Source organism: Elephas maximus, chromosome 5 (assembly GCF_024166365.1).
Source record: "Elephas maximus indicus isolate mEleMax1 chromosome 5, mEleMax1 primary haplotype, whole genome shotgun sequence".
Classification (NCBI taxonomy): Eukaryota; Metazoa; Chordata; class Mammalia; order Proboscidea; family Elephantidae; genus Elephas; species Elephas maximus.
In genome coordinates this window covers 134,674,791-134,688,839 of record NC_064823.1, presented here as the reverse complement: position 1 = coordinate 134,688,839, position 14,049 = coordinate 134,674,791, and positions in this window count along the sequence as shown.

Below are 14,049 nucleotides of genomic sequence, written 5' to 3'. Positions count from 1 at the left end.
GGTGTTGGTGAAGAATATTGAATATACCATGGATTGCCAAAAGAATGAACACATCCTTCTTAGAAGAAGTACAACCAGAATGCTCCTTAGAAGCAAGGATGGCGAGACTGCATCTTAAGTACTTTGGACATGTTGTAAGGAGGGATCAGTCTCTGGAGAAGGATATCATGCGTGGCAAAGTACAGGGTCAGTGGAAAAGAGAAAGACTCTCAACGAGGTGGATTGACACAGTGGCTACAACAACGAGCTCAAGCATAACGATTGTAAGGATGGTGCAGGACCAGGTAGTGTTTCATTCTGGTGTGCACAGGGTAGCTATTAGTTGGAACCAACTTGACGGCACCTAGCAGCAACAACGACAACCCTATTTTGATATCCATGATCTTCATAGCTTTTGGTTTTATTTTTAGGACTTTCATCTACTTTGAATTAGTTTTTGTGTATGGTGTGAAGTATGGTCCCTGTTTCATTTTTTCACAGATGGACATTCAGTTTTGCCAGCACTGTTTGTTAAAAAAGACTGTCTTTTCCCCATTTAATGGACTTTGGGCCTTTGTCAAAGATCAGGTGACCATAGGTGGATGGATTTACATATGGGTTCTCCATGCTGTTCCCTTAGTTGATGTGTCTGTTGTACCAGTACCAGGCTGGTTCAACTATCATAGCTGTATAGTAGATTCTGAGGTCAGGTAGTGCAAGGTCTCCTACTTTATTCTTCTTCAATAGTACTTTACTTCTCTGGGACCTCATTCTTTTCCATATAAACTTAATGATTAGTTTTTCCATCCTGTTAAAGAATACCATTGGTAATTAAATTGGGATTGCATTGTATTTGTAGATTGCTTTGGGTAGAATTGACATTTTCACAATGTTGAGTCTACCTCTCCATGAGCACGGTATGTTTTTCCACTTATGTAGATATTTTTTGGTTTCTTGCAGTAACGTTTCCTAGTTTTCTTTGTACAGATCTTTTACGTCCCTGGTTAGAGTTATTCCTAAGTATTTTATTTTTTTAGGGGCTATTATAAATGGTATTGTTTTCCTGATTTCCTTTTTGTAGTCCTTTTTACTGGCGTATAGGAATCCGACTGATTTTTGTATGCTTGTCTTGTATCCTGCTACTCTGCTGAAGCTTTCTATTAGTTTCAGTGGTTTTCTTGTAGAGCCTTTTGGGTTTTTCATGTATAGTACCATATCATCACAAATAGGGATATTGTTACTTCTTGTTTACCAGTTTGGATGTTCTTCATTGCTATTATTTTCTTTCCTCTACTGCTTTTGTTCTTGTGGATTTTTTTTTTTTTAACCACTTAATAACATGTATTTAGATATCAGGTTCAACTAGCCAATTTTACCTGAAGGCTTCAAGCTCTTTTCTTTGTCATCACCACCTAAATTGCTTTATTAGGATGCTTTGATCTGCCCAGCACAAAACAGTTCATTCTAAGGTAAAGCCACAAACAATTTTCATATTCTTTTTTTTTCCTTTTCTCTCTCTGTAACTAAACATTAAATATCCATTCATTTCTTAGGCATTCAAGTTCACATTTTACCCTAGATTTCTCCAGGTATAAAGGAAGTAACATGATAACCTTATAAGAAGATGCTGAAATCAATTCAATGGCATTTCATATATTTTCATACAGCAAATATTGCTGTTATTAGGTGCCATCTATGTACAACTGAATGAAACATTGCCCAGTCCTGTTCCATCCTCCCAATTTTACAACCATAATCCAAACCTTTAAATTATGCAGTAACCCATTGTTGTATTAGAATGGCTGCCTCTTGGTCTAGGTACAGGCTCCTCGTAAGCACAATGAAGTGTTCTAGAATTCCTATTCTTTGTAATGTTATCCATAATTTGTGATCCGCACAGTTGATTGCCTTTGCATAGTCAATAAAACTCAGGTGAACATCTTTCAGATATCCCTCGTTCCACATCCTCTTCTGAATCCAGCTTTAACTCCTGGCAGTTCCCTGTCGACACACTGCTACAACCACTTTTGAATGATCTTCAGCAAAATTTTACTTGTGTGTGATTTTAACAGTATTGTTTGATAATTTCTGCATTCTGTTGGATCACCTTTCTCTGGAATGGAAACAGCAAATATTATGGAGCACCAAATATGTAAGTGTCATTGTGTTCAATGCTTAGAACATTAAAAATAGTAATAGCATTAACTACAATTAAAAAAAACATATTCACTAATCTTAGGAAACTTATCCTAGTAGGGCATATAGGAAAAAAAAATTCATGTCAATATTGTATGAGCTATTATAGAGGTAAGTGTAGCAGACCAAAGGAATAGATTTGTCTGTGATATTTGAGCAAGCTTTATATTGAAGGATAAATAGAATTTTACCACTTAGACTAGAAAGGGTAAGCTGATCAAAAGACAGTTATATTTATTAAGAATAAGATTAGTCTCAAAGAAGGAGAACATAGAGTTCCACCAACATCCAGCTGTGTGATTTCGGGCAAATCATTTAACCCAAGTCTTTGTTTTTAAATCTAGAAAATGAGAAAATTAATACTCTTCTCATAGTTTTTCTCTCAGGCGTGTATGAAATAATACATATTTATCATACTCCATGGGACATAATAAATGCTTATTTTCTTAGTTGTCTAGTGCTGCTATAACAGAAACACCACAAGTAAATGGCTTTAACAAAGAGAAATTTATTTTCTCATAGTCTAGTAGGTTACAGGTCTAAATTCAGGGAGTCATCTCAAGGGCTTTTTCTCTCTGTCGGCTCCGGATGAAGGTCCTTGTCGTCCACCTTCCCCTGGTCAAGGAGCTTCTCAGAACAGAGACCCAGGGTCCAACGGATGAGCTCTGCTCCCAGCACTGCTTTCTTGGTGGTATGAGGTCCTCGGCTCCCTGCTTGCTTCCCTTTCCTTTTATTTCTTGTAAGATAAAAGGTGGCACAGGCAACACCGCAGGGCAACCCCATTTACATTGGATCAGGGATGCGCCCTGAGCAACGGTGCTACATTCCCCGCCCCATCTTTTTTAACCACAGGCAGAGATTATGATTTATAACACAAAGAAAAATCACAAAATGGAGGACAACCAGACAATACTGGCAACTATGGCCTAGCCAAGTTGACACATATTTTGGGGGGACACAATTCAATCCATGACACTTATCAAAACTTATCTGACATTATTTTATAAATTATACATTTTGTTTTTAAAGAAAAGGTAATATTTTAGCAAAAAAACAAAGAAATCTATGATACCATTTTCAAACACATTGGTAGCTATTTTGTTTTGGAAAGAAGCAACCTCCCAGTCATCCTTCAAATCATAGAATATAGACAACTTATTGCTTTTTTTTCCCAACAGCTATGACTGGGCCTGGTAGAGGAATGGCCCAAAACTGGATATCTTTGTGTTAGAATTAGGATCACCGAAAATTTATGTTCTTCCAAATGATTTTAACAACTTTTTCTTTTAAAAATCAATAATCTTACTCTTTACAATTTATATCTATCTCTCCTAGACAGATCTTATCTTGTAACTTGGATAGCACACTTGAAGGAAATTTATCAATGTATTTTCCCTAGCTGCAACTATGACATGTTTTCTTTCTTTATGTTTTTTTTTGTTTCATTTCATTTGTTTCTGTTTTTCTTTTGAGAGGAAAAACAGCAATAACATGTAGAGTTGATTGTTTAAAAAATAACAACATCACAACATTTATTGATTTACAAATAGGTCAAGATAAAAAAAATGCTATGTGGCATAAGTTGGTTCACTGCTGATTTAAATTTATTTTATTTCATTACCCTTTTATAAGACAGGCTTAGTGGTCTAATATACTTCTACAGTTTAGATTAATGTGATATTTAAAACTATGATATGCCAAGCTTAGAACAGTAAGTGAATCATTCTACCCAGGTCTCTTCAATAACTGACCAGAAGAATACAGGCAGGAATGATTTTTCTGGACCCACAGAAGCTATCAGTAGGCCTGTGTGATTAGATTGCTTCTATTCTTGCATATTAGGTGTCCATTTCTTATGCATATTCAAATTATGCTTCTTAGTATAACCCCTGACCTAAACATTTATGGAAGAGTTTAAAAAGGGTTCCCTCTGCAAGGTGTTAGAATTTGCACATTTTGATAATTTTCTATGCAGAATTTTCAAGACAAATGCTTTCTAAGCTTCTTTTAATCTCTCTGAACATGGCACAGCATTTTACCCATATTTAAGGTGAAATCACTTTCCGTTTTATATTAAGAGAAGTTTTAAGCCAATAGAAAGGCTTCAAGCTGTGCAGATATTTAAAGGGACTTAGTGTCATTTTTTTTTTTTAGTGTCAGTCATAGGAATTTAAACCATTGAAAGAAAATGTTCTTTCGGCTTCTGGGAATGTCATACTAGGAGCAGGCTCTGGGGCAAAGCATGCAGGAGCTACGGCAGCACCAGGATCGAAAAGTTCCAGGAAGGCACAGGATTTGGGACTGGGGAGACAGACAGTTTCAGAGGCTGGTCCTTAGGAGAGTGGTTTAGAAGACCAGAGCAGGGGCTGATGGCCTTGGCAAGCTCAAGCTCAGCAGTGTGCACAGGGAAAGAGGTCATGTCCATTCAACGTTTATGATATAGCCTCATGGAAGTCTACCTGGTGATTGTGCCAGTGAAAAGCCTCAGACTTAGTTGTTCAAAAATGCTAACTTTCCTTAGGCCTTACATTGTCTTAGGAGGCTAGATTTCTGTTTACTGTTGGAAAAATTGACCTTGCTAATTCAAAGTAGTTTAATCCAATCCAGCACATTTTTTTCATTAAAATTTGTGATTCAATTTAGTCCTAGTCCAATTTAAAGCCCATCCCTAAGCTTCTCCCACCCTACCAACCCTGGGAAGACTCTAATGAGATAAAAGCTTTCCCAGCTATCGCTGAGTGAACTGGTAGGATATGTGATGACATTCCTGTGTGTATGTTATTACTGACCTTGATGTCATCCGATCCTCAATCGTACAATATTACTAGACAACTGCTGATTTTCAAATAATGAACTCTTTCATCTTGAGCAGTTTTTCTTGATAACTCTGAGAGATTTGGCTTCCTTCCATGTCTACAGTGTCAAGAACACCACTGAATTTTACTACCACCCCTCATTTATGTCTTTCTACTGCTATGTTCAAGGTGGTGCAGTGGTTAAGGTGCTCAGCTGCTAACCAAAAAGTGTAAAGTTCAAACTGCTATGCTTTTACTCTACCAGTCAGAGTCTTGGTGAGGAAGGGTAGACTGTGCTGTGTTATCTTTATAATGTTTGTGTTATGGATTGAAGAGTGGTCCACAAAATGTGTGTCAACTTTGCTAGGCCGTTATTCCCACTATTGTGTGATTGTCCACCATTTTATCATCTGATATGATTTTCCTATGTGTTGTAAATCCTGCCTCTATGATGTTAATGAGGCAGAACTAGAGGCAGTTATACTAATGAGGTAGGATGCCATGTACAAGATTAGATTGTATCTTGAGTCAACCTATTTTGAGATATAAAAGAAAGGAACAAGCAGAGAGGCAGGGGAACCTCATTAATAACAAGCAAGAAGAGCCAGGAATGAGCATCCTTTGGACTGAGGGTCCCTGTGGCAAAAATCTCCTAGACCAGGGAAAGATTGATGATGAGGACCTTCACCTGGAGTCAACAGAGAGAGAAAGCCTTCCCCTGGAGCTGGCACCCTGATTTCAGGTTTCTAGTCTCCAAGAATGTGAGAGAATAAATTTCTCTTTGTTAAAGTCATCCACTTGTGGTATTTCTGTTACAGCTGCACTAGATATCTAAGACAATTTGGAACTATATTTTCTAGAGACTTTCCCTATTTGGTGCAAGTTAGTTGTTGTTGTTAGTGTCTGCAGCGTTGGATCCTCATTCATGGCTACCCAATGTACAACAGAATAAAACTTTGCTGGTTCTAGCATATGATCAATTGCAGGCCACACCATGTGATCCATAAGGAAAATTTGAAACTTGTTAATGAATGTTGAGTAGCTAAAGCAAATGGAAGAAATGATAAAAGAGCTGAACAGAAGATTTCAAAGGGCAGCTCAAAAAGACAAAGTAAAGTACTATAATGACCTGTGCAAAGAAAACCAAAAGCAAATAACATGCTCGGCATTTCTGAAGCTGAAAGAACTGAAGAAAATATTCGAGCCTTCAGTTGCAGTATCGAAGGATTCTACAGGGAAAATATTAAACGACTCAGGAAGCATCAAAAGAAGATGGAAGGAATACACAGAGCCACTGTATCAGAAAGAATTGGTTGGCGTTCAAATACTTCAGAAGGTAGCATCTGAACAGGAAACGATGGTAGAAGCTGCACTGAAAACATTGGCAAAAAACAAGGCTTCAGGAACTGACAGAATACCAGTTGGGATGTTTTAATAAACAGAATCAGCCCTGGAAATACTCACTCATTTATGCCAGGAAATTTGGAAGACAGCTACACGGCCAACTGACTGGAGGAGTTCCATATTTATGCCTGTTCCAAAGAAAGGTGATCCAATTGAATGTGGAAATTATTGAACAAAATTATTAATGCCACAGGCAAGTAAAATTCTGCCAAGGTTCATTCAAAAGTGGCTGCACTGTACATTGAAAAAGAACTGTCAGAAATTCAAGTAGGATTCAGAAGAAGACATAGGACAAGGAATATCACTGCTGATGTCAGATGGGCCTTGGCTGAAAGCAGAGAATTCCAGAAAGATGTTTACCTGTGTTTTATTGACTATGCAAAGGCATTAGACTGTGTGGATCATAACAAATTATGGATAATATTGCAAAGAATGGGAATTCCAGAACACTTATTTGTGCTCATAAGGAACCTCTACATAGATCAAGAGGGAGTGGTTCTAACAGAACAAGGAGATACTGCATGGTTTAAAGTCAGGAAAAGTGTGCTTTAGGGTTGTATCCTTTCACCACACTTATTCAATCTATATCCTGAGCAAATAATCTGAGAAGCTGGACTATATGAAGAAGAACAGGGCATCAGGATTGGAGGAAGGCTTGTAACAACCTGTGTTATGCATATGAGACCACTTTGCTTGCTGGAGGTGAAGAGGACTTGAAGTACTTACTGATGAAGACCAGAGACTTCAGCCTTTAGTACAGAGTACACCTCAACATAAAAAAAAAAAAATCCTCACAACTGGACCAATAAGCAACATCATGATAAATGGAGAAAAGATTGAAATTGTCAAGGATTTCTTTTTACTTGGATATACAATCAATATTCACGGAAGCAGCAGTCAAGAAATCAAAGGACACATTGCATTGGGCAAATCTGCTGCAAAGATGTCATTTTGAAGACTAAGGTTCTTCTGACACAAGCCATGGTGTTATCAATACCTCATATGTATGGAAAACTGGACAATGAAAAAGGAGGACTGAAGAAGAATTGACTCCTTTGAATTATGGTGCTGGTGAAGGATATTGAATGTACCATGGACTGCCCAAAAAATGAACTAATCTGTCTTGGAAGAGGTACAGCCAGAATGCTCCTCAGAAGCAAGGATGGTGAAACTTCATCTCACCTACTTTGTACATATTATTGGAAGGAACCACTCCCTAGGGAAGGACATCATGCTTGATAAAGTAGAGGTTCAGCAAAAAAGAGGAATATCCTCAAGGAGAAGGATTGACACATTGGTGCAACAGTGGGCTCAAGGATAACAATGATTGAGAGGAAGAAGCCAGACCAGACAGTGTTTTATTCTGTTGGGCATAGGGTCACCATGAATTAGAACCAACTTGATGGCACCTGATATCAACAATTTTTTGAAATAGATCACCAGGCCTTTCTTCCTAGTCTGTTTTAGTTTGGAAGTTTTGCCAAAACCTGTTTAACACCATAAATCCAAACCCAGTGCCATCGAGTCGATTCCAACTCATAGCAACATGCAAACCTCCACCAACAGACAGATGGTGACTGTGCATGAAGTTTAATCTGAATCTCCGACATGGAAGGGAGGGATTCTACAACTACTGCCCTGGTGCCAGTTTATAGATGGCAATAAAGGAAACATGCAATTTGGAAGACTGAAGTGATCAGCAGCCTCTGCTTCTGATGTGTTTTTTGAAGCCAGAAACAGAAACAGAGAGTTACAGAGGCAACCGTTTCATTTCAATGTGTCCTCGCTCTCTTCTGCTCTAGATCCAGTTCACCCTGAGGCCCATCACCACACCCTTGGCTAAGGAACCACAGAGGTCATAGCTACACTGACAGGATGGTTTCCTATAGACATCTCTCTACACAAGCTCCCCTTTTGTGGTCCCACTTCTGTAGCTGAAGCGCTTCTCAGACTAATTATCTCTGGTCCTTCATTCTTTCTCTTTGACAACATACACATGTGGACCTTCACTTCCCGACCAGTTCCCCAATTGCATAATGTCTAATTTCTATACTAATTCTGTATCCCACAGCATTGAGAGTGAATCTGTGACTGCCCCCCTGACTAATCCCTGACTGGGAGAGGTAAGCACAGTGGTTCTCACTGGGCTAAATCCTATAACTGCCCCAGGTTCAAGGGTAATGTGGATTCTTCTACGTCTTTTTTGTCTCTCCATACCCATGTCTGAAGCAGTAATCATACTAAGATTGCCAACTTTTGGAAATCTGCGTGGCTCAGATATAGGCGATGCTCTGGACCACTCTTCAATCTCACTTCAAACATCAAGAAAATGTTCCTGCTCTCCCTACCATTCCTGTGGTTATCAGGGTAGGCTGCAGGGAACAGAAACACTTGTGTTCTCTCTACATTTCATCTCATCTCTATAAAAAAAAAAAAAGAAGTTTAAAATATCTGTGCTATTCTTCTGTTAGAACGCTGGGTGGTGCAAATGGTTAAGTGCTCAACTACTTGCCAAAAGGTTGGAGGTTCCAAAACACACAGAAGCATCTTGTGATCTGCGTGTGAAAACTCACGGCCTGGGAAACCCTATGGAGCAGTTCTACTCTGCATACATGGAGTTGCCTTGAGTAGAATCAACTCAAGGGCAACGAACAACAACATCCTTCTGTTACATAAGCAGTCCTCATTCCCATTCCCATATGGCGTCCTTCGGACTAGGTGGCAAGATTTACCATTTTTGTTTTGAACTGTACTTATGAGGGTGGTCACATTGTTGTTGTCATTCTTAGGTGCTGTTGAGTCAGTTCTGACTCGTAGCGACCCTATGCACAACAGAACGAAACAATCCCTGGTCCTGAGCCATCCTTACAATTGTTGTTATGCTTGAGCTCATGGTTGCAGCCACTGTGTCAATATTTCTCATTGAGGGTCTTCTATTTTTCTGCTGACCCTGTACTCTGCCAAGCATGATGTCCTTCTCCAGGGACTGATCCCTCCTGACAACATGTCCAAAGTATGTAAGACACAGTCTTGCCATCCTTGCTTCTAAGGAGAATGCTGGCTGTACTTCTAAGGCAGATTTGTTTGTTCTTTTGGCAGTCCATGGTATATTCTATATTCTTCACAAACACCACAGTTCAAAGGTGTCAAATCTTCTTCGGTCTTCCTTATTCATTGTCCAGTTTTCATGTGCATATGATGCGATTGAAAATACCACGGCTTGGGTCAGGCTCACCTTAGTCTTCAAGGTGACATCTTTGCTCTTCAACACTTTGAATAGGTCCTTTGCAGCAGATTTACCCAATGCAATGCATCCTTTGATTTCTTGACTGCTGCTTCCATGGCTGTTGATTGTGGATGGATCCAAGTAAAATGAAATCCTTGACAACTTCAATCTTTGCTCCATTTATCACGATATTGCTCATTGGTCCAGTTGTGAGGATTTTTGTTTTCTTTATGTTGAAGTGCAATCCATAATGAAGGCTGTGGTCTTTGATCTTCATCAGTAAATGCTTCAAGTCCTCTTCACTTTCAGCAAGCAAGATTGTGTCATCTTTATAATGCAGGTTGTTAATGAGTCTTCCTCCAATCCTGACGCCCTGTTCTTCTTCATATAGTCCAGCTTCTTGGACTATTTGCTCAGCATACAGACTGAATAGGAATGGTGAAAGAATACAACCCTGATGCACACCTTTCCTGACTTTAAACCAACCAGAATCCCCTTGTTCTGTCCAACAACTGCCTTTTGATCTATGTAAAGGTTCCTCATGAGCACAGTTAAGTGTTTTGGAATTTTCGTTCTTCCCAATGTTATCCATAATCTGTTATGATCCACATGGTCGAATGCCTTTGCATAGTCAATAAAACACAGGTAAACATCCTTTTGGTATTCTCGGCTTTCACCCAGGATCCATCTGACATCAGCAATGATATCTCTTGTTCCACATCCTATTCTGAAACCAGCCTGAATTTCTGGCAGTTTCCTGTTGATATTCTGCTGCAGCCATTTTTGAATGATCTTCAGCATACATGAAGAAGGCAAAAGGTCAGTGAAAAGGCAGGAAAGAAAGACAAGACCAAGATGGATATCAGAGGAGACTCTGAAACTTGCTCTCGAACGTTGAGCAGCTAAAGCAAAAGGAAGAATTGATGAAGTGAAAGAACTGATAATGACATGTGCAAAGAGCAGGAAATAGAAAACCAAAAGGGAAGAACACGCTCAGCGTTTCTCAAGCTGAAAGAACTGAAGAAAAAATTCAAGCCTCGAGTTGCAATAGTGAAGGATTCTATGGGGAAAATATTAAACAACACAGGAAGCATCAAAAGAAGATGCAAGGAATACACAGTCATTATACCAAAAAGAATTTGAAGAGGTAGCATATGATCAGGAACCAGTAGTACTGAAGGAAGAAGTCCAAGCTGCTCTGAAGGCATTGGTGAAAAACAAGGCTCCAGGAATTGATGGATTATCAACTGAGATGTTTCAACAAACAGATGAAGCGCTGGAGGTGTTCACTCTTCTATGCCAAGAAATACGGAAGACAGCTTCCTGGCCAACTGACTAGAAGAGATCCATATTTCTGCCTTTTCTTAAGAAAAGTGATCCAACCAAATGTGGAAATTATAGAACAATGTCATTAATATCACATGCAAGCAAAATTTTGCTAAAGATTATTCAATAATGGCTGCAGCAGTATATCGACAGAGAACTGCCAGAAATTCAGGCCGGTTTCAGAAGAGGACGTAGTGGTCACATAGACAATGAAATTAAAATTAATCCCAATGTGCTGTTTAAATGTGGTTGTGTTGTTTTTATTAGGGGCCATCAAGTCAGTTCTGACTCATAGCGACCCTCTGTGTGACGGAACAAAACAATGCCCAGTCCTGCGCCATGATACAATCCTTGTTATTCTTCAGCCCGTTGTTGCAGCCACTTGTCAATACATCTCATTGAGGGTCCTCCTCTTTTTTTGCTGACCCAGTACTTTACCAAGCATGATGTCCTTCTCTAGGGACAGATCTCTCCTGACAACGTGTCCGAAGTATGTAAGATGGTCTTGCCATTCATGCTTCTAAGGAGCATCCTGGTTGTACTTCTTCCAAGACAGACTTTTTCATTCTTTTGGCAGTCCACAGTATACTCAATTTTCTTCGCCAACACCACAGTTCAGGGGTGTCAATTCTTCTTTGGTCTTCCTTATTCATTGTCCAACTTTCACATGCACGTGAGGCGATTAAAAATACCATGGCTTGGTTCAGGTGCACCTTAGTCTTCAAGGTGACATCTTTGCTTTAAAGAGGTCTTTGGTTGCAGATTTGCCCAATGCAATGCATCTTTTGATTTTTTGACTGCTGCTTCTGTGGCTGTTGATTGTGGATCCAAGTAAAATGAAATTCTTGACAACTTCAATGTTTTCTCCATTTATCATGATGTTGCTTATCAGACCAGTTGTGAGGATTTTTGTTTTGTTGATGTTGAGGTATAATCCACACTGAAGGCTCTGGTTTCTGGTCTTCATCAGTAAGTGTTTCAAGTCCTCTTCACTTTCAGCAAGCAAGGTTGTGTCATCTGTATAACACAGGTTATTAATGAGTCTTCCACCAATCCTGATGCCCCATTCCTCTTCATATAGTCCAGCTTCTTGAATTATTTTCTCAGCATTCAGATTGAATAGGTGTGGTGAAAGGATACAACCCTGAGGCACACCTTTCCTGACTTTAAACCACACAGTACCCCCCTGTTGGTTCAAAAAATCCCTGTTGATCTATGTAGAGGTTCCTCATGAGCACAATTAAGTGTTCTGGAATTCCCATTCTTAGCAATGTTATCAATAAGTTGTTATCATCCACACAGCAGACTGTGTTAGCATAGTCAATAAAACACAGGTAAACATCTTTCTGTTATTCTCTGTTTTCAGTCAGGATACATCTGGCATCAGCAATGATATCTCTGGTTCCATGTCCTCTTCTGAATCCGGCTTGAGTTCCCTGTCAATATACTGCTGCAGCCACTTTTGAATGATCTTCAGCAAAATTTTACTTGCATGTGATATTAATGATATTGTTTCATAATTTCCTCATTAGCTTGGATTACCTTTCTTGAGAATAGGCATAAATATGGTTCTCTGCCAATTGGTTGGTCAGGTAGCTGTCTTCCCATTTTCTTGGCACAGACAAGTGAGCACTTCCAGGACTGCATCAGTGTATTGAAACATCTCAATTGGTATGAGGTCAATTCCTTGGCCTTGTTGTCATCATTGTCTTCAGTGCAGCTTGGACTTCTTCCTTCAATACCACTGGTTCCTGATTATATGCTACCCCCTGAAATGGTTGAACATCAACCAGTTCTTTTTGGTATAATGACTATGTATTCCTTCTATTTTCTTTCGATGCTTTCTGTGTCGTCTAATATTTTCCCCATAGCATCCTTCACTTTTGCAACTCGAGGGCTTGAATATGAGGTCCCCATGTCTCACTGCTTACTTTTTTCTTTTATAACTCAAAAGAGTGTGGCTCAAAATACAATCCAATCTTGTAGATTGAGTCCTGCCTCATTAACATAACATATAACATGACATGACATGACATGACATGACATGACATGACATAACGTAACAACATAACATAACATCACATCACATCACATCACAACACAACACAACACAACACAACACAACACAACATAACATAACATAAAGTAATTGCTAATCCCATCTCATCGACATCGTAGAGACAGGATTTATGGCACATAGGAAAATCGATCTGATGACAAAATGGTGGACAGTCACATAATACGGGGAATCAGGGCCTAGCCAAATCAACAGATAATTTGGGGGGACACAATCCAATCTATGACACACACCTAGTTTGCTACATCCACCCTAATAAAAATTCAGCAAATGCTTTTGAAGGGAAGGATAAGATCATTGGAAATGTATTTCATTGGTCACACACAACTGATTTTGAAAACCCTTAATTTTGTGTTTCTGCCAAATTTCTGATTTAGGATAAAAGTAAATATCCTTTTAGGATAAAAGGAAGTGAATACCCTATGATATAAGAAAATCTTTACTTAGTAGACCATGAGAAAAGACATGGGAAATATCACTTCTAATTCCCTCCTATCCTGTGATATCAGTCTTGATCAAAAGCAGCCCGTGCCCTTCCTTTGCTATAAAACCTGTGCCTTTATCAAAAGCAAAGTGGTTACTTAAATTTTAAATGTAATAGAGGGATTACTTACCCCACATGACCAGATGATCAGATATATAATAAATGCTCGGAGGATCAGGGAAGCTTTGCAGGAATACGTGATCTGTAGTCTTTTGGGGGATATCTGCTCACTGTGTACGATTGATTTCTGCAAATGTACAAATTGTACTAAAAGAAGAATTATGAGAACAAATCCTTTCAAACAAAAATAAGCCCAATGATGAGAAAGCTGTCGATGAAGCAAACTTTCATCCTGGCATTTTTCTGGAGACATAAACTTGCTGAGACAAGTAATTGTATTGATACTAGTATTAACAATATCTGGAAAATTCTTGGATGCTTTTTGTACACCAATATGCTAACTGCTTCACATATACTTATTTTAACAACATCATGAGGCAAATACTATTACATTTTCCATTTCACACGTAAGGAAACCATGACTCAGTGTGGTTTAGTAAAT